This window comes from Chrysochloris asiatica, unplaced genomic scaffold (assembly GCF_000296735.1).
Source record: "Chrysochloris asiatica unplaced genomic scaffold, ChrAsi1.0 scaffold00316, whole genome shotgun sequence".
Lineage (NCBI taxonomy): Eukaryota > Metazoa > Chordata > Mammalia > Afrosoricida > Chrysochloridae > Chrysochloris > Chrysochloris asiatica.
The window spans coordinates 2880436-2888540 of NW_006408834.1; the positions used below are offsets into that span (position 1 = coordinate 2880436).

The 8105-nt window shown below is 37.5% G+C and overlaps 1 pseudogene; it reads right to left on the reverse strand.

The window, feature by feature from the left end:
- Positions 1–324: 324 nt before the first annotated feature.
- LOC102835300 overlaps positions 325–8105 on the reverse strand; it is a 139939-nt pseudogene continuing 132158 nt past the window's right edge.

The window sequence follows — 8105 nt, forward strand, 5'->3', positions numbered from 1 at the left end:
GGAGGGACACCACTAAGATTAGCAGATGTAGGGAAGCAGACAAGGCTATTAGGCTAACCTTTGGGGTTAGGATAGTAGGTTGTGTAGTTCATGAAGAGCTGAGTGCCTGTTGGGTAACAAATTGTGGAAGGCTGGAGGGTTCATGGATTCAAAAGTACAGAGAGCTGGTAAACAGAAGCTTCATATACAATAACAGCTGCAGGAACGGGAATTGTGTAGGAAGGAGTAGACAAGCATGGTAACTTATGTGGCAATGGGGCAAACCATTTCAATTTAATGTGCCCCCATAGTATAAAGTTCATTTCAGCCAAACACTGAAAGACTTCAGCGTATCTGTCCTTCATGGCTTGTTTTAATGACACTTCTGTGTAGCCATAGACGCTCTGTTGGCAGACTTCATCTGGATGAAGGCATCTCCTGATGGGCAGTCCTGGTGATTTAATGCCATGTGAACTCCATGAGTTCGCATGTCTGTGGATAATTCCCTCAAGATGTCCAGGATGTCCTCAACTGTGGCTGCATGTGGAAGACTTTGAAGGTGTTTACAGTCTCTAACATTTATAAGAGGAACAAATTATTGAGAGAGTACTGAAGTAATAGAAGGGGTTAGAAGTGGAATGAGAGGGGTGGATATGAATTGATTCAGCATCTGCTGAACTTCAGCTGTTGCTCCTGAAGAGTTCAATGTTTCTTTTACCCAACAAGTCCTTATGCTTCCTCAATGCATCCTGTGCATATTCCTCACAAGCACATAGGACAAAAGCATCTCCAATTGGCCTCCCATCTAGGTAGGTGACAAATAGAATGCCTTATTTTCCCCCAGTGATGGGGCAATGGTATCCAAAGTAGGCTACCACTTCTTCACCTGTGGCTGTGAATGGAAGCCCTGCATTCAGAAAATGACTTGATGATTTTCTTTGTAGAGAAATTGGGATACCTCATTGGATATATCACCAGCAATTTAAGGAAAATCTTAATCTGTTGCTTTGTAAACTTCAAGATACCCAGTCCCCCTGTGGTGTTTGTACCTCTGTAGTGTTAGGTCTTTGTGTTCTTCACTTACAAACCTAACCAGAATTTCTCCATTCATTCATCCTGAGTATTCAGACAAAGTGCAGCACTTCCCTCGGCAATATTGAGTCTTTTGAAGAATCTTGCAACATCTTGATCCAAATTCCGTCACTGTAAACTATGCCCCGACTACCCATATATCGGCAATAAATTCCATCTTACTGTAAATGCCACTTTCAAGGTTGTCCTTTGCTCTTTATGGATTTGAAAATCTGTGATTATAAGACTCTGATATCATTGATAAAATTATATTCCCCATATCTTCAACTTGAGAAGTTTCAGATTGGGAGAATGAACTATTTTTCTCAAAATTCAAACACTGTCATTGCTGCAACACCCATTTTGTCAATATCATGTAAACCAGAGCAACATTTCTTGAGTTATTTTTGAAGACCAACAAAAGAATAGAAGAAGCATGTGGGCAATAATATATTTTTCTTGGAAGACTCAGGATGCAGGATTTGCCTAACATGAAGCTGTCCATCAGCACAGAAACAGAAGGAAGTCACTATTTCAATATGCAGTTCATTGCTCACTAACTGGTTAAACTGTAGGAGGGCTTGGTACAGCTATTGTTACAAGGGCAGACCTTCGGGGTATATCTTGGTTTCTTCTTTGTAATCCTTTGTCAGTTCCAACTGATCCAGTCTGAGTACTTTGTGCATGTTCCACCTTCCTTTTGGCCACATTCACCATTTTCCACACCAGCAAGATCAGCTACTTTTCATCTGCATTCAGCTTGGCCACAGTGACCTCAGCAGTGGTCTCAAAAAAGCACCACCATACCATAACCTCAAAGAAAGTTAATACTTCACAATCTACCATGAAAATGAAGATCCAAGTATAGTAAGGAAACTTTAAAACTAAGAAGAAATTGACAAGAAATAGCACAAAACACATGAACTCAGCACAAGAAGACATGCAGAACAAAGGAACAAACAGCACCACAAAAAATTAAGATAATGACAGCAATTAATTCATACATATCAATAATTACAAGGAGCTCTGGTAGCGTAGTGGTTACAAATTGGGCTGCAAACCACAAGGTCAGCAGCTTGAACCTACCAGCCATTCCATGAGAGAAAGATGAGACATTCTTTTCCTATAAAGATTTACAACCTCGGAAACCCTGTACAGGGTCGTTCTGAGTTGTAACCAATTCCATGACACACAGCCACCATCAATAATTACACTGAATGTCAATGGATTAAATGCACCAACGAAGAGACAAAGAGTTGCAGAATGGATAAGAAAACAAGACCCTTCAATATGTAGCCTGCAAGAGACACACCTTACACACAAAGACAAAACAGACTAAAAGTTAGAGGATGGAAAAAAATACACCAAGCTAATGGCAATAAAAAATGAGCAGGAGTGGCAATACTAATCTCTGATAAAATAAACTTTAAGGAAAAAACCAGCATAAGAGAGAAAGAAGGACACTATATCATGATTAAATGGTCAATTGAGCAAGATGACATAAACATAATAAATATTTATGCTCCCAGTAAAGGAGCACCAAGATATAAAAGCAAATCCTACTAGAATTAAAGAAAGAAATAGACAAATCTACAATTGTAGTGGGAGATTTTAGTACACCTCTTTCAAAAAGGGGTAGAACAAACAGAAAGAAACTCGACAAACATACAGAACTAAACAACACAATCAACTAACTTGACCTCATAGATATGTACAGAGCATTTAACCTAACAATAGCACAACACACATTCTTTTCCAGTGCACATGGAACATTCTCCAGAATTGACCATGTGTTAGGTCACAAAGCAAGCCACCATAAATTTACAAACATCAAAATACTACAAAGCATCTTTTCAGACCACAATGCTACAAAACTAGAAATGACCAATAAGACCAAGGAAATAAAGTCAAGTACATGGAAACTGAATAACATCCTGCTCAAAAGCGACTGGGTAAAAGAAGCAATTAAACATGATAAGAACGAAAACACAGTATATCAAAATCTTTGGGACATAATGAAAGTGATGCTGAGAGGACAATTTATTGCAATAAATGCACACATCCAAAAAGAGGAAAGAACCAAAATCAACACATTAACACAGCATTTACAACAGTTAGAAACAGAACAACAGAGGGAACTTACAGTCACCAAAAGAAAAGAAATAATAAAGATTAGAGCAGAAATAAATGAGATAGAAAACAGAAAAACTATAGAAACAATCAACAGGTCAAGAAGCTGGTTCTTTGAAAGAATTAACAAAATCGACAGACCATTGGCAAACCTAACAAAAGAAAAGAGGGAGAAGACACAAATAACACACATTAGAAAACACACGGGTAATGTCACAATGGAACCAAACGAAATCAAAAGGATAATAACAGAATACTATGAAGAGTTGTACTCCAACAAATTTGAAAACTTAGAAGAGATGGATACATTTTTTAGAAAAACATGACCAACCTAAACTTACATAGAATGAAGCAGAAAATTTGAACAGACCCATAACAATAGAAGAAATTGATCAAGTCATCAAAAAACTCCCAACCAAAAGAAGTCTGGGTCCAGATGGCTTCACTGGTGAGTCCTACCAAACATTCAGGGAAGAGCTGTCACCAATTATACTTACATAATTCCAGAATATAGAAGAGGTTGAAAAATATCCTAATACATTTTATGAAGCAAGCATACAAACATAACCAAAACCAGGGAAGGATGTCACTAAGAAAGAAAATTATAGACCAAAATCCCTCATGAACATAGATGCAAAAATTCTCAACAAAATCCTAGCCAACAGAATCCAGCAACACATCAAAAAAATAATATGTCATAACCAAGTGGGATTCATATCAGGGATGCAAGGATGGTTTAACATTAGAAAAACAATCAATGTAATCCAGCATATAAAGAAAAAAAAGTAAAAGAACCACATGATCATATCTATTGATGCAGAAAAGGCATTTAACAAAATCCAACATTCATTCCTGATAAAAGAAAACATTCAAAAAAGTAGGAATCGAAGGGAAATTCCTCAGCATAATTAAAAGCGTATATACAAAACCAACAGCCTACATTATTCTCAATGGAGAGAAATTGAAAGCCTTCCCTTTGCAAACAGGAACCAGACAAGGGTGCCCTTTGTCATCACTCCTATTCAATATTGTGCTGGAAGTCTTAGCTAGAGCTACAAGGCAAGATAACAAAATTAAAGACATCCAAATTGGCAAAGAGGAAGTAAAATTCTTTCTATTTACTTGTGGGGGTACCCTTTGGTTGTTTGAATGATTATACATTCCTGAGTGCTTCAGAGTACATTAAAACAACAACAACAACAACAACACAGGGAATGGAAGCAATGCCGTTGAATGATGATGCATGGAGATGATTGTAATCATTGCAATGAAAGGAAATATGATAGGATGAATGTAAAGCTGATGTTCTCTCATGTAAACTATCACTCAATTCACAATAAAAACTTTTAAATAAATTTTTTTAAGACGAAAAATAAATAAAAAGAACCACCAAGTAATTCGGAGACTCAGTCAGGGTGATAGATGCGGACAGGGAGAAAGGGAAGTCTGGATGTGGAGTGGAAGAAAAACTGAGAAAACCTGTACTAAATCTCAAAGAAAAGAAAGCATGTCCCCCCACTTCAACCCCCCACCTCTCTGCTGCTGGTGCAAAAGGCGGTAAAGAACCACCCAAGTCCATAGCTGGCCTGTGTTCCATGCCCAGGGCAGGAAGTGGGGTTGGGAAGGTGGGTGCTGAAGGCCTTCTCTTTTGGTATTCAACTGCCTGTGCGTCCATGCAAAAAGCTAGGCACAGAGCTGCACCTTCCCTCTTCCACTCACTTTAGCATGTCTACACCTCCCCTAGGGTCACTTTGAGTAGGTACCAGCTCAATGGCGCATAGCAACATTTTGCAAACGCTGCCCTTTGAACGCATCCAGAATCATTTCTATCACCAAGACCATATTTTCTAGCTATAATCCTTTTTTTTTTTTTGGTTGTTGTTTTCAACTTTTACATTAGAATCTCCAGTAATTATTAATGCATCTTGATGGCATGGTTAACCAATTTCAGACTGCAGAAGTACATAAAAATATTCAGTAACATCATCTTGGCATTACTACTGGTTGGTGTGTGAATTTGAATAATTGTCATACTAACTGGTTTCCCTTGGAGTTGTATGGATATTATCCTATCACCTCAGGACTGATCTTCAAATTTTGTTTTATCCGTGAATGCAGCACCATTACTCTTTTATTTTCTTCATCCGTGGCACAGTGGACCATATGGCTATCTGATTCAAAATGTTCAAAACTAGTTCATTCCAGCAGCTCCCTAAAGCCTAGGATGTCAATCTTTATGAGTTCCATTTCATTTTTGATAACTTCCAATTTTTCTAGATTCATACTTCATACATTCCATAGTCTGATTATTCATGGATGTTTGTTGTTATTTCTTCTCATTTGAATTATGTGACATCAGCAAATGAAGGTTCTGAATGCTTTTTTTCTATGCGTCTTTAAAGTCAACTCTTCTTTGAGGAGGCAGCTCTTCCTTGGTCATATTTTGAGTTCTTTCTAGCCTGTCTAATTAAAATGTTCCACAGCTATCCTTCTTTCAGAAGTAGTTTGTCAATTCCTCCTTTCTAGTGTGTCTTTGTCTGGAAGTTCTGCTGAACCCTCTCTACTATCCATGGATGACACTGCTGATACTTAAAATACGAGTAGTCTAGCTTCTAGTATCACAGCAACATGCAAGATACCAGAGTATGACAAACTATCAGACAAGTTATGGTTAAATTATATACCCAACGCTTTACTGATTAAACTGGATGTATACATCAGTGTTTATTTTATTCTGTATCATAAGAAGAGAAAGAAAAAATACACCAAAATAAGTTTAAAGCATAAAATTATTGATGAAATTCTTCCACTTTTCTTTTAACCTTTCTCCCAATATGTCTGTTTTTAAATTTATTTTATGACGGATAAAGGACATTGTATGTGAAAATCTGAAAAAATTACCTAATGGATGTAGATTCTTTATTAGGAGCAAAGCTTACAAAAAGCGTAATGAGAGTTACATTAACTGAACTCTATATTACTCTATAAATGATTGATACATGACTCAGGAACAATGGAGAAGGAAAAAATTGGAACAAGATAACAGTGAATGCCTGGAAAAGTATGTGTGTGTTTATGTGGGAGTAGGTAGGACATGAAGTGAAAGGGGAAATCAAAAACAACTCCCACAATTAGGAGGAAGTTAGAGACCCCAAGTTAAAGTCTATGCTGCTACAAGTAACTGGAAAGCCTAGTGACTTCTTGCTCATTGTATTTTGTACACCATGGGGAATGTTGGCTGTGGGTTGCCCTGGATGGTGCCATTTCACAGTGAGGAAATAGAGGCCTGAATTTTCTGGGTTGTTGCCCTTTGTCTCCCAGACACCCAAGGACAAAGCTGTTCATGTCTGAGCTCTGCTTGCTGCCTAGCAAGTAGATGCTGTGGCATCTCACCAGGATCTGCTTCTCTGGAAACCTTTGGACTAATGATCTGTTCTACCCTGCTCACTGTAAACAGAAATGCTTGACTTTTAATTAATGGAAGCTGATGCATTTCTTAAATATGCAGAGAAGTAAGAGATTGATTTATGTATTTTTGCACACATGTAGGGACAGCTTAATTTAATGGAGCTGAAGGGGGTGGGGAGAGGGTCTTAGCAAGACCCATCTGGCTCAGCTCCTGTTTAACACAGATCACTTCCCACTTCTGACATAGATGCTAATTGTGAACACCACTTCCAAACACCATAGGATGTGGTGTAATTACACCATTCATAAAAGGATTCCAGTAAGGGCTCTGTTTTGAATTTGATGGAACATAATGAGACGTCTCTGTGGCAGATGACAACATTCGTCTTTCAATTAATGGGATACTTGCTCAGAGTCATCCCAAAAACATTAAACATTGATAAAAGAAATTTATAGCCTCTGAAAGGACCAAAACCAAATATTCTCAAGCTAGAGGTGCAGTAAAATGATCTCCTTTGGGGACTTTTGGGAGGCCATTTATTTAAATGAAAAGTGAGTAGATGGAAGAATTTTCTAGAATAATTTCCATCCAATTCTGAAAGTCAAGTTGTCCAAATGCAAATATCAGTAGGCCATTTCTATGGAGAATTCCATTCATTTCTTCCCTTCCCCATTCATTTATTCATAAAAATATTTATGAATTCCAACAGATATTTATGGAATTTTATTAGGAGCTAGATATAGTGGCCAACGTCATTAAAATACACTGGTGAATCAAGTGAAGATCGACATGGATGAAAGGAAACAAATGTGAAGTTAAAAATCCTTAAAATTCAAGATTTCCCACTTGGTAGCTATGTGACTCTGAGCAAATCAACCTCTCTGAGTTATGAAGTCCTCAAAATGGGGGCAATACATGCCTTTCAAGCCTCAAAAAAGTTGTTAGTAAAATAATATTTGCAAAATTTGTCCATAAAATGCAGCATAGATGCAAGAAACTTAATATTAAGATATTGTCCACAAGGAGAGATTAAGAGCACACAGAAATGTCGATAACCTATTGAACCCTAACATGGGTCAGATGATATATATGTTCAAAGGAAGAGGAAGAATTATCTGCCTGCTCTTTAAATGTTACCCACACCCACCAAAATTGTTCCCAATTTTCACAGTATCTCTACAATTCCCAGTAGGACTCTCTTTCTTTCAAATTATCAGGAAATTAGTACACATTTTCATTGCCTTTTATTACAAGGATTTGCCATTACTCTAGGAATGATCTTATCCAAACCTCAATTAGCCCCTCCTCCCTCTTTTACTTCAGATAGTACAAAGAAGATGGATTGATTTTGGTGGTATACATATGTGCCTGGACTCAGAGTGTTGCTCTCTACAGTGGGGCTTTGTTGACTCAACCATATGGATCATAATAAACTATGGATAATATTGGAAAGAATGGGTATTCCAGAACATTTAATTGTACTCATGAGGAAACTGTACATGAACCAAGAAAAGAA